Source organism: Pleurodeles waltl, chromosome 1_1, assembly GCF_031143425.1.
Source record: "Pleurodeles waltl isolate 20211129_DDA chromosome 1_1, aPleWal1.hap1.20221129, whole genome shotgun sequence".
In the NCBI taxonomy this organism is placed as follows: Eukaryota; Metazoa; Chordata; class Amphibia; order Caudata; family Salamandridae; genus Pleurodeles; species Pleurodeles waltl.
Window position 1 is genome coordinate 330,682,836 of NC_090436.1, and position 24,219 is coordinate 330,707,054.

Genomic DNA, 24,219 nt, shown 5'->3' on the forward strand with positions numbered 1-24,219 from the left:
GCAATGCCTACCTTGGTGCACCCCGACCAATGCGGGTTTATGCCCACCCGTAGCACTAGGCACTGCATTAGACGGCTACACCTGGCCCTGGCGCACCGCGGGACTCTGTCACGTACCCCCTTGGCGTTACTTTTGCTCGACTTTGAAAAAGCTTTTGATACAGTAGACTGGTCCTACCTTGATTATGTTCTGCGAAGAAACGGACTCGGGCTAAATTCCGTGGCCTGGTGAAATTACTTTACTCTAACCCGACGGCCCGAGTCCAAGTGAACGGAGTAGTCTCCGATCTGTTCCCCATCGGCCGTGGCACTCGACAAGGGTGCCCGCTATTCCCCCCCCTGCTCTTTGCACTAATAATTGAGCCACTGGCGATATTATTACGAGAAGACCCTTTGATTGAGGGTTGTCCCTGGCCTGCTTGCGCAGAGGACCGGGTGGCGCTATACACGGATGGCGTCCTATTATACATCTCCAACCCAGTCACGAGCGGTCCTCGCGTTTTACATATACTGGACCTCTTTGCGGAGGCCTCAGGGCTGACTCTAAACCCCAGCAAGTCTCTGCTGGTCCCCCTCCACCGCTCCCGAGACTGCGTAGATTGGCTACAAAACATCCCAGTGAGAAGAAACAGCTTTAAATACCTGGGAATACACGTCTCACTACTCCCTGAGCTAACTTGGGAACTCAATATTACACCTTTAATCAGAAGAATCAGAACTGACCTCCAGCGCTGGAGAACTCTCCCCCTCAACCTCCTTGGCAGAATAGCACTCTATAAGATGATGGTCCTCCCTAAACTCTGCAGAATTTCCCACATCCCATCCCTATGAGATGGTTTAAGGAGATGGACGCGTTAACGCGCCAGTTCATATGGAACGGCACCCGACCTCGACTGGCACTCAACACCTGCCAAAGAGACGTCTATGATGGGGGATTGGGCATGTCCAATATTTATTATCACCTCCCAATGCACCTGCACGTGATTAACGACTGGGTGGGGGGTGGATGGTCAAATCCGGCATACCGGCTGGAACTCCAAACACTGAGTTACCCGCAGATCTTTAATGCCCTGTATGGGGGCCCGATCTCCCGAGACGTCCCAGACGTGACCAAGGTGATCTACTGGGGTGGCGGGTTGCTCAGAAGGTGTCGAGATGGTGGGGGCGCCTCACCCAACAGACCCTGTTGTGGCATGGGAAACAGTTGACAGAGGTAGCGGGCCTAGAGGGATTTCAAAAATGGGACAACATAGGCATTTCCACACTAGGCGACGTTTGGAGCGGGACACACATGCGATCCTTTGAGGATCTCCAGAAACAATTTTCACTAAACAGGACGCAATTTCATAAATATCTCCAGCTCCGCCATGCCCTACAATAACACGTACAGACAGGAGACAACATACCAGAGCACAGCCCTATGGAGGCAAAGGCACTGATGGGGGAGTCTGGGCAAAGGAGGTGTTTCCCAGATATACCGCACCTTGGTCACCAACACTGCCTGCTCCCTGGAGGGGCTCCGTCAAAGGTGGGAGGGATGGGTGGGCCCCATAGAAGAGGTGGATTGGGGCGAGGCACTGATGGCCCCACGCTCCCTAACTATGGCCTCCTGCTTCTGACTAATACAGACCTACTACCTTCACACAGCATACCTAACGCCTACTAAATTACACAGAGTGGGCCTCCGACCCACAGCTGACTGCCCCCGATGTACAAATCCCGCAGCCGATTTCTTTCACATGGTTTGGACATGCCCGGTCATAGCGACCTACTGGAGGGCGGTTTTGAATGATTTCTCTGATGTCCTACAGGAAGACATAGAGAGGACACCATTGCCTCTCCTGCTAGGGATTATGGGAGACATTGGGCTGAGAAGATCAGACCGGACCTTCCTTGGGGTGGCGTGTCTGGTGGCCAAAAGGGATATAATGGCTAACTGGAAAGCCAGGGGTGCCCCGGCACTGACTGAGTGGAGGCGAGGGGTGGATTGGTGTGCGCTACGTGAAAAACTGGTATATGAGGCTAGAGGTTGCCTGAATAAATATAATAAGATATGGGGGAAGTGGGAAGCCGCAGCATGTACCCCTCCCACATCGCCGAAAGACACAACACTACAGAGGGTCGGCACGAACCCCCCCCCTCCCCATCCCCCCTAATTGGTTAATGTGCAACATCTCCAGGGTCAGTCTAACAGGGCGGCGTGCAATTTTCCTTTATTTTCTTCTATAATGTGTCGCCGGAACAAAGGGTTTGACCAATGTTGGGTGTCCGTTGGTGCCATGTTAAATGTTTGTATCACTATTTTATTTTTCTGCAAAACAATAAAAATGTCTTTATAAAAAATAAAAAAAAATGGTGGGTGGGTGCCCCAAGAACAAGTGTCAGGCTGCACCCTGTCTCACATGTGTCCTCAAGTCAATTGGGGTGTCTCCTCCCAGGGGGGTTGTATGGACCTTGTGACTATCCATAAGACACCCGCCAGCCCCAGAGTTCCCTTCACCCCTTCCAACAAGAGTCATCTGTATTTTGGAGATTTGGAGTGGTGCCACAGTTCCAGAATGGGCGGAGAAGGCATCCTATAGAACATCTGATTCCTGGTAGGGTGAGGGAGAGTATTTGCCTCCGATACCGGGTGTGTGTGGCAATCACCTTGTCTGGTTTCAGTTGGTGTAGTTAGTATGTGATTAGTCTCCATGCATGTCCTCCCCTTTGTCTTGTGGCAGCAGTCTTCAGTTTATTGGATTCTGTTTTGGTCAAACCCAGGAGGTGACATGTTTTTCTATGGGAAGGTCAAAAGCAATTGCTGGCTTTGCTAGACAAGAGTCTAAAGGAATGGCATATCATTTGATGCTCTTTGCCCGCAGCGTCTGATTAGCTTGAACGATCTATGCTCTGCAAATGTGATTGGTGAGAGGTCTTGGAAGATCTCAATTGTGAGAGATTGATAAAAGATCTTCTGACTCGTGGTCATGTAGTGGGACCAAAGAAATGCACTCTGGTTAGGATGTCCAGGGTTGACCCTAGGGGCACATTGCTGATGGGCCTTGTGAGTTTTGTCTGCCCCGAATTGGAGTAGGTTGTCTTTCCATGCTGGCTTCCAGGAGGTTTTGGACATACTGTCTTCAGTGTCTTTGGGGATCTGTAGGATACAGATGTTCCAAATGGATCTGTGCTCCCTATCTTAACATTTTACTTAGACATTGTTCTGGCCCTCCAAGGACAGCATGTTAAAGGCCCTCAATAGTCAACCTGCTCATATATAGGTTTCTTTCCAAGTAAGCGCTAGCACCAATGTCAACATCCCAACACATCTCTTGAAAATCACTCGTAAAATAATTCCTGAAAACCTGGATATCCTTTTTAATTTCCCTGAAAATTTATAAGAGTCTTTCTCAATCTCAGTATCTTGGACCGTCACCTGCTTGAGGAGTTCTTTGATGGATTGGCCCTTGTTCCCCCTGCCACCTGTCATGGCTATGGTCTTAGTGGAAGTACCACTCTCAGAAGGTGGCAACATGCTGATTTGGAAGCTCGATTTGGGTTGGGGGGGTGTTAGATTCCAAGTGGGCTGCCCATTTCAGTGGGAGTGAGGTTGTTGTTTTGTAGATGGGACCTTAGGAGGTAAGAAGTTAGGCTGCAGGAAAAGGTGCTCTTAGGGAAACTGGGATTGCCCGGTGAACCACAAGGTGCAGAGATAGTTAGGTAAGATCAGTCTTTATTGGTGTACTGATGTCCAGGGCGTCCCATCTCCACAATCGCAGGATGGCCCACTGTGTTCTGAAGCTGCTTCACACGGACAGCTGTGTAGGGCAGAATGATTCCTTTCTTTGGAGCCCAAACTGCCCCCATTCTCTTCAGCAGGCTTTTCACTGCAGATTACATCCGTGGTTGCAGCGCAGGCTAGTGATCAACAGAAGCGAAGGAAAACCATTGCCTCGAAGTCCTCTCCCTAGAGGAGAGATGGGTATGACCTGCCGGGGCCAAAGTTGTAATGGCTTCCAGGTCTGTTTTATAGTTGTGTGCCACGAGACTTGGCGGCAGGCGGTGCATGGAGGAATTTCTGGATTATTTCTGGTCGCTGTTGAGGGAGGCAAGCTGTATCAAGTTGCGACAAGCTCCTTCCATTCCCCCTACCCACCCCTCTTGTCAGGGCCTCAGCAATGCACATTTCTGGTATATGCAGTGTTGGAGAACCATAGATTTCTTGCTTCGCTGCTGTCCCTAATATTTCCTGCACAGTTCCAGTGCCTGGGCTCAAGGTGTGGCTGATTTCTAGGGCGGTCTGTAGCAGTCATGCAGTAAGGAATTAGGAGTTAGGAGATCTGGCACCGGGCGGCTCTCCTTGAAGAGAGTAGCTGCCATTTTGGGAAGACTTTCTTGTTGCAGGGACGAGGAGTTCGAGATTATTCACGGTCACTGGGGCATTAAATCGGTCCCGATGAGCAGGCCTCTGTTGCGATGCTTATCTGGGCCACCTGTCCCATTTACAAGCCTGTTGTGTCTGCTGAAAGGGCATGGATCCGGTTATATGGTGCGGAGCAGTAAACTCGGACTTCCGCCAACATCGGCGTCCAATCGTTCATTTTTTTCCATCACAATTTGGAACACAACGCAGTAAACTGCTGTAGTATAGGATTTGAGCAACAGCTAAATACAATGAGAATTAACTAAGATCCTCCAAGTAATTGCTAACTGGACAGCTCCATGCAGCTCCAGCAGAGGTTGAGGCCAGGAAATGAGAACACCTGCAACTATTTCTGGGCTCAATAAGGGACCTTGTTATCAAAAACTAATTTCCAAGATTACTGTATCCAAGTGTGTATTCTGATAGTACCTTTTGAGGCTTGTATACCATTAATCTGCCTTCAAAAGAGCTATTGAGTTTTTGACCTTCATTATGAGAATATTAATTCTTGCAAACTCAAGTGAGCAGAGTGTCTCCGTTTGCATGGATCATCTTTTTGGCCTGCCAACATCACACCCCTTCCTTGTCTCTGTTACATGCTATTTCACGACCTCAACCCAGTTCATGAAGTCACTGTAAACACCTGTATGTGTTCTAGGCTTGTGTGGTTAAAAGTGCTGCTATCAAAAGTTGGACAGCCTTCAGACAAAAATGAGGGTTTAGGACAACGGCCATTCGATATGGCGCACGGCAGATTAGAATAAACTGAGTGAACAGTGGCATGCACTGGGTAAGATATCTGGAGCACTGGTTATTACAAGACGTGTACAAGCGGTCCTATTTTCTAAGTCAAACATGTTATGTGAACTGTTTCACTTGATGTTAAAAAAATAGTCATCCTGTGCTTCCAGGCAAAACCGTAAGTAGTATTGGGGGGGGGGGGGGGGAAGATACCATTTTGAATAATGTGTATAGTTCTCCTTAAGCTTTTGTTTTAGTGTTGATTGTCTGTAGCAATGTACTTAAATGTCAAAATGGCGAGATATGCTACAGAATGTTAGAAAATACCACTTAATTCACTGGCTTTGCCACATAACTTAGTCAACCATGTCGCATAATTTGGCTCTCCTTTGCTACGCAATTAGAGGCAGTTCATAGATGTTAAGGATGAGGGTGCCAAAATACTGTCATTTTAGTTCAATAGAAGTTAGAAATCAAGTTGCACCTCAAGTTCCCGACAACCCAATTTTTCCATACATTTATAAGAGTTTCTTTATTCAGCTTTCAGTATTAAGTAACATACCGCCATACAATCAAAGGAATTGGAAATGTGTAATCTACAGATTTTAGCATCAACATGGATAGAAATAATTAAGGAGTCACCCTAATATAAAAGAGCATCTTCAGGAACTCGTAACAACGTGACTAATCATGTCTGCATGTGGAGTTAAGCAGTGGAATGGGAAGGCATGTGGTAGGTGGAGATACACCTACAAGTAACTCCCACTGTTATGCTTAAGCATTACACATTGGGTTTACATTATTTGAAAATGTTAGTCAATGTGTGGAAACATCGCTACTTGCACCCTCTCCCTCGCATAATACAGATATCGGAAAGCATGCAGCAGCGCCGAATAAAGTAAAAGGGTCACTATGCAGAGCGTGTTGCCATAAGGTACTGTATTAAACTGAAATTCCATGTTTTGCTTCCATTAAAGCTCTTCATAGGAACTATACCTTGCTAGATGCTGCCTGTGAGTGCTTCAGAATAATGTTAAATAAGTAATATACCTGGATTCTCCTTCCAGCAAGCACTCAGCTCTGGACACCGCAAGCTTAAAAAAACACCATCTGATTGTGGTAGCGCACAACCTCTTTTAAATACTGCATTTGCGGCGCTTTCAGAAAGTAAAAATTACTGTAGTGCTTTACTTTCCTGTCTTGTTTGCCAAATGTTAGCATTTACCAACATTCCCTGTCCTCCAAACACCCCCTCACTATGTGAACTGGCATATTTTTAGAAAAGGCGGTGTGGATTCCTTGGGGCTCCCAGATCTTGCTAGCGAGGAAGCGTTACTGAAGTCCAAGGCACATTCCTCAAAATGAAAAGCTTAAGTTGGCTCATGAAATGTCTCTTGCAGGGAATACAAATTTTTAGTTTGACTTTTTTTGCTGTCAACCTCTAACCCCCCCACCCACCCCCCCCCCCCCCCCCCCCACCCAACCCCCCACAATTTTGTGCTTCTATGGATTTCTGTGTGGCACTTTTCTATGCACTTCCTTAACCCCGAGTTAGTTGGCCCAGGGTGCCACTGCAGCCACTTGAATTAATCATAACCTTTCAAGGCCACTTTTTAATGTATTGAATCTAGATGAGCTACCACTCACCACTTGTACTTCTGAAGTGGCTCTTCATACAGGCTTTCCAAGGTAACTGGTTTAATTGTTTTGCTATTAAGGCTTCTAGTGGTTTTTTTTTTTTTTTTTTTTTTAATACAGACTGAAAAATATCGAGTTTACTTTCTGTATTTATTTTTAACTATGGATTAAAATACGCATTTGTTTGCTTGACTTTAAATGCTGATAATCATGACTTCCAGGCCGATAGTTGTGCAGGTTAACAGGAAGTGGAGTGAAAAGAGAAAGTTTGATGATGCTTAAATAGCTGTAGATGTGACTTAAATGTACCTCATCATACCAGTATGTTGGTTTTCCGTGAGGGGGTATTCATGTAATTCAAACATGTTAAGTCTTTAAATATCAGTGCATTTATTGGTTAATTAAATGTGGAGATACACTAGTTTTAGCGTATTTTTTCACGGAACCCAAAATAAATATGAATAAATATAAAGAATTTTCAACAAATATCGATACATGCACGCAGAAATGTTAACTTCAATAACAGATCTCCTGCTTGTATAGTTTAAGTTTAAGCATTAATTTCATTTTCCACAGTGAGTGCTTAGCCTTGATGTATGATTACTGTACCAGAAGTCATATTTAAACACCTGAAGTATTTGAATGAAACTTTTCTATAACTGCATTAGATTTTGAGATTTGTAATTTCCAGTTTTGTTGTGTAGCATCAGCGATGTGGAATTCCTATTGCCAGACGCCCAGGACATATTTCGGGTCAAGGGCACAAGTTTTCATGTATTTTTTTTTTTTGTCCTTGGAACAAGTAGGCCCAACCCCCCTGCAGCACAAACACTTTGGCTGCCAGTTTAGAGAAGGGAACTGTCTGCAATTGAGGTAATGTGTGTCTGTATGTTAATGCTGTTCAAACTTGTATTTATGGTTCCTTAATGAAAAGCCTCCATTATTAGTGCGAGTGCTGTAAATAAACGTTTTAAGGTCACACTGCTGACAGTGGTTCCAATTAAATAAGAAAAAAAGTGTACACACGTTTGAAAAGTTTATCAATATAAGGTTAATTATAATGCTCCCAGAATGCTCTCTGATTAGATGCAAATGTTTGAGGAATCTTGTAAGCAAGAGTGATGATTCTTTGCTTTCAAAATAAAAGGTTCTGAAAAAAATGCAAGGGGGGGGGGGGAGTTTCACTAATGAGATTTTAGGTGCCATTTCTTTGAAGCATCATTTAGTAAAATGTGTTGATGCATGCAAGTATTTCCCAAAAATATTCCTAATGGAATATCAGTGTAGCCATTTTCAACAAGATTATGGTAAGCATGAAAATAAGGCACTGGTAAAGCCAACCAATCTGACATATTTTGAGTCTTTTGGTTTCGTCAATGTGTCTTGTTTTGACATTGCTTTTGAACCACATTATTCTTGTGGGAGCTGCCAGGCCCTTACCATTGTAGCAAACACTGACAAAAAGAAAAAAACGTTTTTGGTCTCAAAGCACACATTGCCACCTGTGGCATAACAAAGGCCTCGCAGCCCCCCACCAGGGAGCCCCCTCAGCACAGCGCCTGCACTGAGTGAGTCTGGAGTGGTGGGGCCCTCCATGTTCTTTGCACAGAGGCCTTCCCCTATTTTATTACGCCACTGATTGCCACAGTAGTTCCTTACACTGAACAAAACTACTTTGTGTGCCAATATGCTCCTTGTGGATGAGCAAAATGCGATCACTCACAGTAACACCACGTGATCGAGAGAAAAATAGAAGTTTAATAAAAACAAAATGTCTTTGTTAATGCCAGACCTAATCAGGGACCCAATTTTTAAAGAACGTCACAAGTGCACCCATGGTATGTCTTTGAATTGGTGGCTTTCATGAATTAGAAATCATACACCTAGAAAATATTTGAACTGTATTTTAGCACAAGCAAATATGAATGTGTAGATTTGGTCATGTGAAAATCTATTGACAGTTTACAAGTTTACTTTCCCTCAAACCACTTTTTCCCCAACCCTGGAAGAACTTCTACTTCTGCCATTGTCAGGGGTAAATTTCCAACCTTTTCTCATGATGGGAAAAGATTAGAGAAGAGCTGGTGAAAATTCTTAAAACATGCACGTTAGTAGGTTTGCAGACTGAAAGGCATTCCAGCCCTGGAACTATTGCTTACTGCTTCCACCTTCCTCCAGCCCCAGTATTTAGATCTGGGGAAAGGTGGCAAAACGAGGAAATTGCTATAGGAGGGATTGAAATTGCAAGTATTCAAGCCATAATATGGTAGCCCTGGCATAATCAGAGAGGCTATTATCAGAGCTCGTACATAATGAGATTGCTACCAAAATTTATTTTGCTTGGTTAGTTGGACACTTCACCCCTTGGGTGCCCAGGACATAATGGTTCCCCTCCTTTACCCCCAATTCCCCCCGCCCCCCCCAACCTCCCGTGGCATCTGATGTCAGCGCACGATCGGTATAGAATGAAAACCCATTGCAAGGTGCAGCTCATTTATTGGCTCTGAGTACCTAGGGTTCTTGATGAACCTACAAGTCCTATATATCCCCACAACCAGAAGAGTCCAGCAGATGTAACTGTATATTGCTATAAATAAAACAACTGACATCGCAGGAAAAAGAGTAAAATGTGGAGATTTTTTTTTTTTTTCCCACCTCAGGTTTTTTTTTTTATTTCAGCTGTTAATTTCTGTAGGATCTACACAAGTGACCCCTTTCTGAATTCAGAATTTTGTCTACTTTTCAGGAATGTTTCCCAGATCCAGCATGGGTTTCCCACCCATTTCTGTCATTAACTGAAAGGAGCCTAAAAGCACAAAAAATAGTAATGGGGTATGTCAAACTAAAATGCCAACATTGTGATTAAAAATTTGGTTGTCTGATTCAAGTCTGCCTGTTCTTGGAAGATGGTGATTTTAGCACCTGCAAACCCTTTGCCATTTTCAGGGGAAAAACCACAAGCCTTCTTCTGCAGCCCTTTTTTCCAATTGTTTAGCTGTATTTTGGCTAATTTCTTGGTCTACTTCAGGGGAACCCACAAACTCTGGGTACCTCTAGAATCCCTAGGATGTTGGGGAAAAAAGGATGCAAATTTGGCATGGGTAGGTTATGCGGACAAAGTTATGAGCACCTAAGCGCTAACTGCTCCAAATAGCCCCCCAAAAAAAGGCCTGGCACCTGAGGCTAGGTGGTCATATGAAGAAGCAAGACACTATTATGTGTGTGAGACCACCTAGTCCGTAAGGGAATCCCCCATCCCCCTGTAGGCAACACAGCACCCCTTAGCCTGGACATTTTTCCAGCTATGACTTCTCGACCTGAGGATATACAGTGACCTTACTAACATCACTGAAGAAAGACTGACCTAGTCTAACTCTCAATTCCTACTACCCCACACCACTAGTGGTGATACAACCTGAGGGGGGAGGCCTGGCAGCCAAGGGGTAACTGCAAGGTCTTTACATCACTTTCTTAGGCCTCCTTCGAGCCTTAATTTATTCTCTGCTTTTTAAACCGCCAGAAAGCTGGTGTCGGAATATGAGTTAAGATTTACTGGTGATGAATATCCATGAAAGCCTAATCCTATGAAATAAATCCTAGCATGATTTGCTTATTTGTGTTTTTTACTTTTTCTATTTGTAAAATGAGTCCTTTTTCTAAATTTAAGAGCACCTACAGCCCAAGTTCTAGCACGGATCACCAGCGAGGTCACGATCTTAACTGCACTGATATAGGAAGCCACTTCTAAACTTAGCTCATCATTACGAGCGTTTTAGTATGTGGAGCATTGCTAAACCTGTGGGTTTTGTTAGTTGGCTTGATTGTGGTTCCGCTGAGTTTGAAACCTGAGTTAGAGGTACAGAAAAGCAAAACTAGTTAGGAAAGTGTAAAATGTAAGAACCTGCAGAGGTGTGGAATCCCTATTGCCTGACGCCCAGGACATATAGATTGAGGTCAGGGAAAAGTTAATCTTTTTGTCCAATGGACAAGTAGAATCATCCCCCCCCCCCCCCCCCTACAGCACAAACCATTTAGCTGGCATTTTACAGTACCACACTATAATCTGTGAAAGACTGAACTTGCCTTTAGTGGCACACAATCCTATGTATACATTGTTCAAACGTGTATATGATTTATCAGTACTAAAGCCCTTGTTATTAGCACAAACTGTCTTAGGAAAAGTAGCGAATGAGAATGGTCTCAGTATAAAAATGTGTACATTTGCAAAATTTAACAAAGGAGACCATCTTTCATGCTCCAGAATTATATGCCCAATAAATATAGGTGCATGAAGGCAAGATTGATAGCTACTACAGGTGGCGCAGTAATAGGTTCTCTAGCTGCTAGTATTTGTTCAGAATCATTTGGTAAAACACTATTAATGCATGCTAATAGAAAACAAAGAATAATGGCAAATCCACATAGTATGATTATAGGCAACATGAAAACAAATTGAGAGTCCAAATCTTTATAGTCACAAAAGCGCATGTGCATGTCCTTGCTTGTGTGCAGATTTACGACTGTAATGAATACATGATTTTACAGAAGCAGGTCTGAAAACTGTACTCGTGGCAAACACTTGTGAATTTAATTGCTCCTTAGTAACTAATTTATAGTATTTAAAGCTGCACTGTTGTTTAGCAAAACATTTTACACGTTTGTGTGTGCTTAAGTTGTACACATGCGTTTAGTTCCTGGTGCAAAAATCTGTGGAGTGAGCATAAATTCTTTCCTTGCACCTACCTTTTTTTTTCTTCTCACAATGGGAAAAAGTTTACTCCTACCTTTGTCAGGAGTAAGTTTTCAGCTTTTTCCAGTGTGAGAAGAGAATGGAGAGGAATTTGAGGGGTCAGTTTTTGGGCGTGTACAGACATACCTGGTATTCCAGCCCTTGAACTACTGCTTCCCACCTACCAGTCCCCGGTATGTAAATTAGCCATGGGTGTGTAAATCTGGAACCTAGCCAAACCGTGATAAGAGCCCTGACGCATTCAAAGAGGCTATTATCAGAGCTCTGAAATAATGGAAACACTGCATAATTTATATTACCTCCTGGCACCAAAAGGGACAGGTGGATTACTAAAGGATAAGTAGTTTTATGAAGCATCCTGTCCCTGGGATAAGTAAATGTTATACAATTTCACACTTCTGAAAGAATACAATTTCAGAAAATTGTGCAAAACTCCTGATTTTCTGCACATGTAACTCGTTTAAGCTTACAAGGACTACAAATTAAAGCACATTTTGTTTAATGAGGCTCCTTTTATTTCCGAATGTGTCAGAATAAATGTATAACCATGTGAAACATTTTTCAGTGGATCAAATGTATAGGGCAGTCTGCTTTCTTTGTCACTCCAGAAACCCACATGGTAGGGTGCATGGTATTTAAATACAAGGCATGTAGAAATTTAGGCCTTTATTTAGGTCTTGGCCGAGTGAATTCTGTCACAGCCTATCCCTGTAGGATAGAATGGGATCATAATATGGCAGACAGGCTATCCGTCATGTTTGTGACAGAGTATTCCACTCCATCAAGGCCTAACTAAGGCCTCTAATGTTAGCAAGCTATTTTTCACTGTGGCAGGCCAAGCTGTCCTTTGTAGAAAGCCAGACTACAGGTTAAAATCCTCATACATTCTTTGGAATGGGACTAGCTAGAAAAATAGAACTACTATATTTGTTACTAAAAATCCAGTTCAGTAGTGAATTCCTTTTAAATTTTGTATTTTATTTTAATAAGCAAAAGTAGCATTTAGAAAATTACCTTTTCCGATTGATGGTTCTAACTGCAGAGTCTTCACCTTTTGAGTACTCACCAGGCGCTGGACTTAATGTGGACATTTTTTTTTGCAGTCCCACAGTGCCCTGGTAGGTGGCGTCATGTGGCTCAGTGCCCATGTTCTGCTCCAGCAGAGATGTGTGAAGCCACATGTAAGCACCAACATCTGTTGCTTTCTTTCTGCGCCCCCATATACACATCTGGAGCAATCTCTTGTCTCTTCATGAGTTTCCCAAAAAAAAAGTACATTAAATTACCAGTGTGCATGAAAAATGTTGCCTCCTAAAACCAGAGTTCAAACCTTGTAGGGAATGTTGCAAGCAAATGTCTGACAGATCCCCACTGGTTTTGCTTTTGGAGCTTGTGTTTGTAACATAACTCCAAGACCCCTAGCAACTGCAGTTGATGAATCCGAAGGCCATTTGGACCTTGAGGCAAAGCTTTTATGATACCAAGTACTTGAAAAATCCCTGCCATGACTAGGAGTAGAAATGGGACCTTCTCTTTGACCAAAGTCGTTCCTGTGGAGATGTTTGTCATGGTCAAAGTCCTCGGGTTAGTTGGAAAATGTTCAAGTGGGAATTTGGTCCCTTTCCTCTTTTGAACTTCTGAGAAGGAGTAGATTCGGTCTCATCTGAAGTCAATTCTCTCTCGTCCGCAGCAACCAGAGTTTCCAAGACCCTCAGTGATGCTGCAGCAAATCCAGGAGTTCTGCAAAGCTATGCTGCATCTTTTTGGCACACTGCCATCTCCCTCTGGTGCAGCTCCAGTCCCCAAGGACCTCTACCTGGAGCTCAGTCTGTAGGTCTGCCCTTGGTACCAGCTGGAAACTCTGGACCAATAAAAGGCACCGGCTTCTAAACAGACTTCTGTCTTGGTGCCACAACCCGCACCAGAACCTGGAGCATCGGCCCCACATGCAACCAATAGTGCTGTCCAACTCAGAGCTGACTTTTCTTTGACTCTGACTAAGGTCACCCCTGGACTCACTGGGCCGCAGCCTTCTAGCCACCTATCTGATACTTGATTTATGGACCTTGTCTCCAGGAAAGTACTATGATTCACAATCTTTTTAGCACAGTCTCAGATACGACCTCATGAGGCAGGGGATGAATTTGCTCGACTCTTCAATGATGTAATGGATAGGATTGGTTTGAAGTAGTATACACACCATTGACCTCTAAAGACATTTAACTTCTCCACCTGGGCTGTCTCCTGAAAAAGGTGCCTCCTTCACAGTTGTGATGCTGAGGCCAGCTGAGGTTCTGTGCCTCTAATTGCCCACTGTCCAGCTGTAAATGGGTGCAAAGCCATGTCCAGATTCACAGTAAGCAGGCAGACCGTGCTGCTGCCCAGCCCTGGGCGATCCGGCCTGCCTAACTAAACATCTGACTCCGGAAATATCGGTGGTGCAGACATCCATGAGCAAGGTCAGTCCCAGTGCCTTTCAAGCACCCCGCCGGATAGAGAACCAAAATCACTTGAAACTTTTGGGGAGCGTATGTCCTCCTTTTACCATCCTGGCCTTGCGATCCATCACCGCTACCTGCATGCCCTTTAGGATTTTTTTGCCATGCTTGGGGTATCTGGATGATGTGAGCCACACCCTTAAACAAACCAATTACGATGGCAGAGATGTAGCCAAATTTATGATTGATTACTACAGATTTCCTCGGTTAGGCAATTGCACCGGTGTGCCACTTAAGATCTTAAGATACACACATGGATGAGTTCTACAGGCTTCTCTGGGAATGTCCTTCTTCCTTAATGGACATGTCTTTCGATGGCTCTTGCTTTTTTGGCAAGAACGCAGACTCTGCTCTCTCCCTTTAAACACAGCAGGGCTACTGCACTCTACTTTAGCTTGCCTGTCCTGGTGCGTCAGTTCCACCCAACCCCAACCTCCCCATCACCCCAGAGTCCACAGATCCAAGAGTCCAGGACATTCAGGCAGTGACTCAGGCTATGACCTAATATTTTAGCCAGAGCAAAGAGTCCAGGGCACCCAGGCTATTACCTGATATTTTAGCCTCTGCCCTGGATCTCGTTGAGGATGACTGAGGCTGCAGGCTCAGTGGAATCTGAAATCTGAAATCCCAGTGGGCACAGCATCAGTGGGAACAATGAACACTTTCAGATTTCGAAGGAGACCACAAACTGCTTGCAGTAGTGGCTACTGGATTGCAATTGGGGCGGCAGCAGCAGCACCTCCCTTTACCCTACACAAAGCTAACGGTGGTACACTATACATCAAAACTGGGTTAGGGAGGCCATCTGTGAGCGGTGGAGATCAGAGGCATCTGTGACCTCCTGCAATGGGGGATTGGAGGTCTGTAGTAGAGCAGCTTAATCTCAAATATGCTGGTGCTGTATGCCATCGGACTGGCTCTCAAGGCATTTCTGCTTTCTGTCAACAGTAGCTTGACCCAGGTGCTAACTGAACACATGGCCACCATGTAGTAGTTCCAGGAACAAGGTGATGTTTGATGTCGAAGGTGGCATGTTCTCTGTCTGAAGGAGCAGAAGCTGTGGTGCTGGCTGACACCTCATGGAATCTCCCTGCTTCCATCTAGTGGGATCCCTCAACACATGAGCAGATTGCCAGTAGTTGCCACCCCAAGACGTTGAAGGGCATTTTTGCCTGATGAGATGTGCCCTTAACAGACCATTTCATTACCTCAAAACACCCAGGTTACAGCAGTTTGTGTTCCAGTGTCCACTTAATGCATTTTTAGGAGTCTTAGTCTGCCTTTAAGACTTAAGCCTTCTATGCCGGGTTCCACCTCTGTTCCTGATCCCATAAGTCAGGACGAAAGTCATGCAGGACACAGCACAGCTGATTCTGGTTGCCACACACTAGGTTTGGAGAGTCTGGTACTTCGAACCTCTGATTCTGAGCCTAGGCCATCCCCTTCAGTTTGTTCCCTGGGGGAGCTCCTGTCCCATTAGTGTAGAATACAACACCAAACCTAAACATTTTGTAGATTCCTTCAATATGATAGATACATTCTGGTTGCCTGCCATCCTGCCACCAAGACTATTTTGGTCTTTGGGTTTAATTTGTACTCTGAACAGGCCTGGGGTCTTTACTAACTGTGCCTTAGGATCTAAGCTATGTCTTTTACTAGGCCTAAGTAGATCAAAACCGATCAGGCATTGCATGTGGTCCTTTATGGAGGGGCCCTCTCCAGACAGTTGAAAATGAACCACTCACATGAGAAGCATGGTTAGTACTGATTTGCAGAAGGTGGGCCTTTGTCTAGGCTGGGGCACTGGGCACAAAATGATGGGTTTGAGTGCTCCCATGAGCAATTGCCAGTAGTTAGACTTAGCAAACATTTATTTTATCACCTTTGTTCTCCATCAGGCTATTACACCTGGGGGTAGAAGGGACTGCCTGACTTACCTAAAGCTCCTACTACCAGCCCAAAAGCTAATAATGCACCCCGGTATCGCAGTGTTGGGTCTTGGACATTTGCGAGACAGCCATTAGAGCATCTGCTCCTACTTTCACCAGGCACTCATTACTCTATCTGCTATCAAGCCTGCAGAGTGCCTTTTTAGGGTCGAGCCTGCGTTGCATGTGCTCGCGCATGCATATCGCAGCGAGACGTTTTAGTTATTAGAAAAGGGCTCGGAGCCCTGTCGACGTCACGTCAGTGTGTTTGATTGGTTCGTGGGCTTGCCTAGTAAAATCTGCTTGCTTTCATTAGTGGAAGGCATGCACACGTCATGCCTTTTCCGGTGGTTAGCCCTCCTCGAGCGCAGTGACCAAGTACAGAAAACATGCGAGGCTCGCTGTTTTCTGTCGGATCGTGGACTACTTTTTCTCTATTTTCCTAGCGCGATTTCGCTTGGCAGAAGTCGAGCGCTTACGCAGTTAATTTCACTTTTTTACGTACATAAAAGCACTTTTGCCGATAGATGAAAAGTCGGGTTAGGAGTTTACAAAGCGATCAGCTCTAACATGAGCAAACGCGAGACCCGTTGCATTGCAAATGCTTGTTTATTCTTCACTCCTACACGATTTCATGGTAAGTCTACTTCTCAGACCCACCTCCTTGAAGGTGATATTACTTTGGGTACTGCGATTAAAATATGAGGAAGATTTGATTTGAAGTATCCATCAGACGTTTTACCTCCAGTGATACCCTTTCTGGTAGAACTGCAGTTTACTCACTGCCCCCTTGCCGCCCTAGTTTGTGGAGTGGACTTTCAGTAGGAATAATGTACCAAGTTAGTTTTTGCACACTGCAGGTAAATAGGTGCAAGGGTGGTGCTTGTATACGGCTCATTGCTCTCCTGTCCAGGTGGAGAAGATCGTGACCGAGACTAATGGCGTCTCCTGCCAGCACAGTCTGTTGCAGATCTTGCTGGATTCTTTGTCACCTGAGTTTCACAAGGTGAGGAATCTGCTCTTAGAGAATCCCCCAGAAAGAACATTGCCAAAGGTAAATATGTTCTTTATAGTACAGATGTAGTTTGCTTTTACTCGACTACTTTAGTGGATTTCATTTTTTTTGTGTGTAAAACTAACCTAGTTGTAATCTATTTATTTATATATTTTTAAATACGGCATGAAGTAATGTGTAGTATCTCCGCACTTAAGGTTTCAGGATTGTCTGTTCCTTAAACTAAAGGTTGAAGATTTAAGAATCTGCCATCCTTGTTTTCTGCTCATTGTAAATACTAGCTTTTTAAGTAGGATCAGACTTGTAATTCCAATTTATTTATATAATTTTATTATATAATTTAGAATGTTTTCCATGTATGTTTTATCCCCATTTCTGGACAGCTTCATGCCGTTATTCATACACAACAAATACCAAGTCTGACTGTCTAAAAAAAAAAAATATATATATATATCAGTGTTTGAGGGGTAACCATCATCTAAATTTATAGCTTTGTTCCAACAGACACTTTCTGAGAAAGTAGGTCTCATTCTTTTGCAGCCAAAGTAAAAAGTGTCTTTATAGGTTAGCAGTCTGGGATTGGAATGTTTAAAAGGCATGGGTGAGCAGAGCATATTCTGCGTCTAGAGGCATGCCATTTGAACCATTACCCTGAAGAAGTCCATTTGAACGTGTGCCCTGAAGAAGTTTGCCAAGTGGACAATAGTAATAGCCATGACGGACTCCCTTTTTTTTTTCTCATGGAAATCCATAGATGGTTTTAAGAGATGGAAAGTTATGATCTCATAGGGAAAGACCACTGATCAATCTACTGGCAGCTTTTGTATGAGATATTAATGATAACTTAATTTTATAGGACTATTTGCATTAATGTAGTCTAGAGAGGAGTTGTATGCCATTGCAAGCCAAATGAAGTGACTTGGAGAATCCTTCGGTGCCGGAAGTAGATATTGGTGATCCAGGTGTCCAAAGTGGCAAGGCCAAACAATGTAAATGCTGTGGTACCATATTAATATATTGATTTGGCTCTTGGTCAGGAGAGACTATAATTTGTGGCCAGCTGTCCTTATTCCTAAAGGAACAATGAACTAGTAGAGGCAGCTCAGTTTCTGTAACATTGTGTTAAAAACAGGCCTCCAGTTTCAGGGTGATGCGGTTTGCCACTGCAAGTTCATCCTGAGCCGTCAGTGCTAACCATGTCTTTTGGATAATTCAAAAATCACCTAAATGTATTCGTCATACATGTACACTTTTGGCACTGGAGTGGTTTAAACATGAACCTCATGAATATATTCTAGAAAAAAATATTTATAGCCATTCTTTTGTCACATCATAACTGAATTACTGAAGGGAGACCTGTATGGGATCTGCATTCAAGAAGTTATCTTAACCAGTTTAAGACTGCCAGCAAAGCCTACTGTGGTCCCTTGTAGAAGATGGAATTGTCTATGGTGTCAAAAGCTTCTTAAAGGTTTAAGATTAGAGCCCAACTCCACCACCAACCAAGATCTATATCGTACTGCGCTGACTGGACTGAACTACTAGCTTAATGGTGTGGTCTACTTGAAAGCATTTTCACTATACCAGCTCCTCAAAAATATAGTAAACAGCGGCCCGAGTTTGCTATGGCTTCCATGTGCTTTTTTGACTAGTAATTACTTCAGGGTAATGCTTCATTGCAAGATTCAGCAAGAGCATGCCATGGCCATCTTTCATTTTTTTTTTTAATGGAGTGAAGTGATAACCAGCGAATTGTGTGATGAATTAACATTGTGAAATATGTTGGCTAGGAGCTATTCAATTTGTAGACCTCTTCCGAAACACTGGCACTCAAACTAGTGTCTGCCTTGTGAATTTGTCCACAGAGGGGCGTCATTAGGTGGTCAATGGAGGGAACCAATGCTCTAGATTAAAAACGGGAACATGTTGAATATTGGGTTATTCCTGTGACCCCATTCTGGTGGGGATGCAGGGCGGGGGGAGGGGCAGTTATGACTTACAAGTCAACCTATGAGGATGAGGTGTTCTAGGGATTCCCATGTAAAGTCTATTGTAGTGGGGGTGTGGGTCATTTGACCGGACATCTAATTTGAGTAGGTCTAGAATCTGGTAGACCTTTTGGTGAGCAGGTAATCAACTTTTCTAGTTTCAGTGGATTGTTTGTGGCTGTGTTGTATTGGCTTGATTATGATGCTGATACTGTTTTGCTGTGATGTTAGGTTGGTGAGCTGCACATCCTCTTCAGCAAGGGTTTTAATTTGTTCTCTGGATTGGTAACTCCCTGTACTTGTGATTTGCTCACTGTAGCACAATACGCATTAACCTGTTCCCAGATGTCCCAATTTCCTTAACTGTCTCAGTGGGACCCTGCGTCTTTTCAGGAGCATAAACATTTTCTAAAATTCCCCAGAGGATTTCAGTAGTGCGGGTATAATTCAGTAACTGACCTCTTGATGCATTATGTTCCCATGAGTGCTTTGCAGGAACCTGGGAGTGGGTGTTCGGTCCTATTTCCCTCTACTAATGTGTGAGCTATGGAGATGTTGTCTAGGGACTCGCCTATGCAAGTTAATAGATGTAGACAAACAACTAACCTATAGGCATTTAGTCACAGTTTCTCAGAGTAACCAGTGGAGGCTAGCTCTGCTGTCTGATTCAGGTGAAGGGCATTTCTGATCTCTTGTCTGCATTTACAGAGCAGAATAGCAGGTGAGCGGGTTCTTTCTGTGGTAAGTGAACATTTGGCCTCTTGTTCCTATCTAGAGACTGTTTTACCTGTCTTTGATGCCTCTGTGTCCTCAAAGCTCTGCCAAGAAAAAATGGAAAGGTTAGGGAAGCCCTGTTCCTAGCCATTAAGCTAGACATTCTTCTGCAGGTAATGTAAATGTTCATGCTCCCTCTCTAGTCCGTAATTGTCTTTAGGTTCGGAAATTGCATCAATAAATTATGGGAAATAAAGCAAGGATTTAGAGTATAGCCGAGAGTTTGGAGCCTTCTGGGAGGCTAAAGGCATCAAGAATTGTGACCTAGTCCAACAATCGGGCTGTTAATACAGTAGCTCCTGCACTAAGATCCCAGGCAGCAGGGCCTAGGCTACTGGTATTCTCCTGTTTCACTTCTGCCATTGTCACTGCTCCAGTGAGTCTGAAACTGGTGTCTCCTGGCCATTGTTGTGCAGGTGCTGGGACGTGATGCAGGTCTCCGATTTCTTCCTGTATTACTCGGGGTTTCTATGGTATTGCCAGTGCTAGTAGTGATGGACTGGAAGGCTACAGTGCTAGGGCTAAAAGCTAGGAAACATCCGGGATAACGACACGAACCACGACAACATTGGTCCGCTTGCGTTAATGACTCCCTTTTTAGCTGCCTTAACCATGCATGTGCTGAACAACGCACATGCGTGGTTAAAGCAGGAAAAAAAGGGAATCGGCATTGGGAGAGGACACGGTCAGGTAAGTGTGGCTGGGGGGTTAGTTTTGTTTTTAGGGGCAGGGGTTGGGGAAGTAGGGGTAACTTTGTATTTAGGGCAGGTTTTTAGGGGAAGGGGGGTGGGGATAATTTTGCTTTTAGGGGCAGGGTCCCGGGCAGGGTCCCGGGTTAGGGTTAGGGTTAGTTTTTAGGATTGGGTTTTTTGGGGGGGATTGGGGTGGCTCGGGGTACTATGGTTTTTTAACGACTGGGTGGGGGATAGGGTTAATTTTGTTTTGTGGGGGGTAGGTGTTAGGGTTCAATGTGGGTGGGGGTATAGGAGTAGGTTTTAGGACTGAACAGGATGGGGGTAGGTTTTAGGGCTCCGGGTCGGTGGGGAGGTCCGGGGTAATTGTATTTTTAGGGTGGGTGGGGGATGGCATGCAAAAACCACACACCGTTCCACACATGCCTTAACTAGGCATGGCTTTACGACGAAAAATCTTTGTAAAGGCGTGCATGTTAGAGGAATTCGTGGAAAGAACGCAGTCGTTGTTCCGACTGCATTGCTCAGGCATGCATGGTTGGCGTGTATGTTCCATCATACAAACATATCTGTATGCAGGCACACCCCCAGTTTTGCTTCTGGGCTTCTCATCTGTTTTCCAAGCTATGGGTCTGCTGCACCCAAGTCCTGGGCTCGGAGGGGATCTGGAAAGATAATCACATCTACCAGCAGAGATCGTGACTTGGGAATGCACAGGTTATAAGGCACAGAGGATGGGAGAATGTCCTCAGTAAATGGCTACTAAATGTGGCCTACACCAGTAGTGGGGATAGGACTGGTTTTCTGACTCTATATGGGTGTGTAATCTTCACCAGATCGTCATATTAAGCTGCACTAAGTTTACTTTTTAAAGTTATTTTTTTTTAATCTGATTTTACTGTATTCTATACGGCTGGATGACTTGAGTGACCTCTAAGAGCAGACTGAGCTGTTGCTGCTGCAGTTGGTAAAGACAAAGCTGAATTTATAGAAATTTGCTTGCACTGTTGTGCAGTTTCTGTTCATTATGCGTGTGAAAAATACTACTTTCTGTTCTCTCAGGGGTTTGACCCGTGCCGTTTACCTGCAACTCTGGTGCCCTTCTTGTGATTTTATGTACTATATTTTGGGTAGCTGGCCAACAGCACTCACTCTCTAGGATGGGATCACACTGCCATTTAAAGAGTGGTGTCTTCTTCCTCCGAGTGTAAGGTTGAAACTTTATGTTCCGGAACTTTTTTCACTACCCAATACCTACTAAATTAAATTCTTTTTTTTTTTTTTCCCGTTCCGGTGGCACCAGTTGCTGTAGCATTTGTGCAGAATATGCTCACACACTACCTGTGAACCAAATACGTTCTGCTCGTGGTGTATATGTAACAGCAGCATGGCCTAGTAAAACATTGATGTTGCAGGAGTAGACTCAGTCCTGTCTGGCTTTGTAGATGTCGGTCAGTGAAGCTGCTTGGCATGGTGCCCTCCTCTATACCCATGAATCAGTTGTGCTTTTTGAAGCAGATGCTGTGCAAATCTGTGTTGGTGCATGCGTGGACCACATCACCATGTTATATTGGCTCAATGTTCCCTAGTTAAGCAGTCTCCAGTTTATTTTGATACAGTCGTTAGGTCTGGATCGACAGCACAGCCGTCTGCATACCTTATGTGATAAACATAGTTTTCAGAGTAAAACCGAGAGGGGCTTAAAGTTCCACCGGTGTGTGCTTCTACTGATGAGTGCTTGTATTGCCCTTTTTGTCATGTACCAAAGCTACTCAATACAGACTGACTGATTTGGATATGTTGGCAAGTCCACGATCACGGATGCAGGCCTGATCCGATATTGTAACGTTTCATAATAAACAGTCGTGACGTTTATTAACATTAGTCAGTTTAAGGGTATATTGTTACTGTGGAACGCCTGCAGAGAAGGAATTTGTTAAATGGAATTTCAGATCACTGTGTAGCAAAGGTTACTGGTGTTGCTTACCCATGAGAGTAATTTTTCTCTTGATTTGTCAGAATCTTTGTTAGGTTGTTTAAGGATCGCTATTATTTTGGAGCGCCAACTGTAATTTTGCATACTATTATAGTTTCAGGACTGTGTGTCTGATTGTTGCCATGGGGAAAAGCTTATGCTCAAAATAGTATGCCTGTGCTTGTTATGCCATCAAAGCCATAGGCATCATTGGTGCACTGGGAAAGGTTATGGCTGTGCCATAGGCCTGATCTGCTCATTATGAAACGTTTTGACCAGGTCAGTAGGCATACCTTAATTGTGAAATGCAATTTTTAAAAAACAGTTTGCCTTTAACAGTAGGTTAGCACATTGTGTTACATGCTATAAAAGGATATTTTGTTACTTCAAATATCAGATTACTGTAGTATGCAAGGCTTTTGTTGTGGGTGATTTAGCCTGAAAATTCTTATCCTTCTTGGTAGGCCCTGTTGAGAGTTGTTATATATTTTGTACACCATATTTTTGTACATATTTGTAGCTTCAGATTTGCATGCATGATAACTGCTAGTTTAAGTGCACTTAAATAGGCCTCTGTTAGTTTTGGCGTCAAACCAGTGGTAAAGGCTATAGGCCATATTGCTTTATTGGAAATAATTTATGCCAGGTCCCATAGGTTTGATCTGTTTATGACCCAGCCACTAGGCCCGATGTATAGTGAGAAGCATGTTAAGGACAACAGGCTTTTAACGATGGATTTTGTTGCACTCCACTAAAGCCTATATCTTGGCATTTTGTGACATGGAATTTCAGATTACTAGCAAGGGTTTTGTTGGTGAGCCACCCGAACAAACCGTGGGATAATAAACATGCACTGACTGGTACCTAATTGTAGTTTTAATGTGGTATACTTGATGGTTGCCTTATAGGAACGTTTGTGCTCAAAGCTGATTGAATTGGCTGTTGTGACAATCCCGTGCTAAAGGTTTTAGGCCTGAATGTTTATTATGGAGTTATGATAAAGGCAGAAGGCCTGATGCATTTATTGTAAAAAGCTTATGTTAAAATTAAAAGGCTGTTAGGGTGGATTATTACTCTGCTTTAAGGCCTACAAAAAGGTATGTTATTGCATATAATCTCAGATCACTTTAGGTGGCAAGAGTTTGGTGTTGGTCACCCACTCGGACCAATCCCTGGGAGTAGATTGTCACTGGGACGATTTTTGTTGGCCCTTATTGAAGGGTTGTGTACTGTCTGGACAACTGTAATTTTCTATGTGCTTGTAAAATTAAAACTATGATTGATTGTTGCCAGTTTAACCAAAAGTGGCATACTAAAGAGTGCATATAGTGTCAAACCAGTGGTAAAGGCTGTAGGCTTTATAGGTTCACTGGGGAAAAGGTGTCATATTGTTTTAGGTGTTAGGTGTTAGCTGTTAAATGTTAGGTTGAAGCCTGCATACCTGACATACTGTGAAAAACATGTTAGTCACTAGGCTTTTTTAAAAACATTTTTATTTAATTTTTGTTTATACAGGACATGTATTGTCCGCATTATTGGAATCTATTCTAATAAATCGACGCCGGAGAGTAAGTGCTAAACACATCATAGTCTTCGGGTGAGCGGTGAGATGCAAAAAGGGAGCAGACAGGAAAGCAGACAAACCTCAGATCCATGAATGTTGAAATCATGACCACTCGAGTCTGTCCAGTTAAAAACCCCTTTCCTCCCTGATACAGAAAGCCCAGCCCCAAGTTCTGAGATTTGCAAAGTTGCTGACATTGGCACTGTGGGATCAAAAAGCACGATTGTTTGGAATGCTACCTGAGCGATTGCC

At 43.9% G+C, this 24,219-nt stretch overlaps 1 protein-coding gene across 2 annotated transcripts in view; it reads left to right on the top strand.

Annotated features, from left to right (window-relative positions):
- ZSWIM6 (zinc finger SWIM-type containing 6) overlaps window positions 1-24,219 on the top strand; it is a 368,676-nt gene that overhangs the window by 144,192 nt on the left and 200,265 nt on the right. The window lies entirely within an intron of this gene.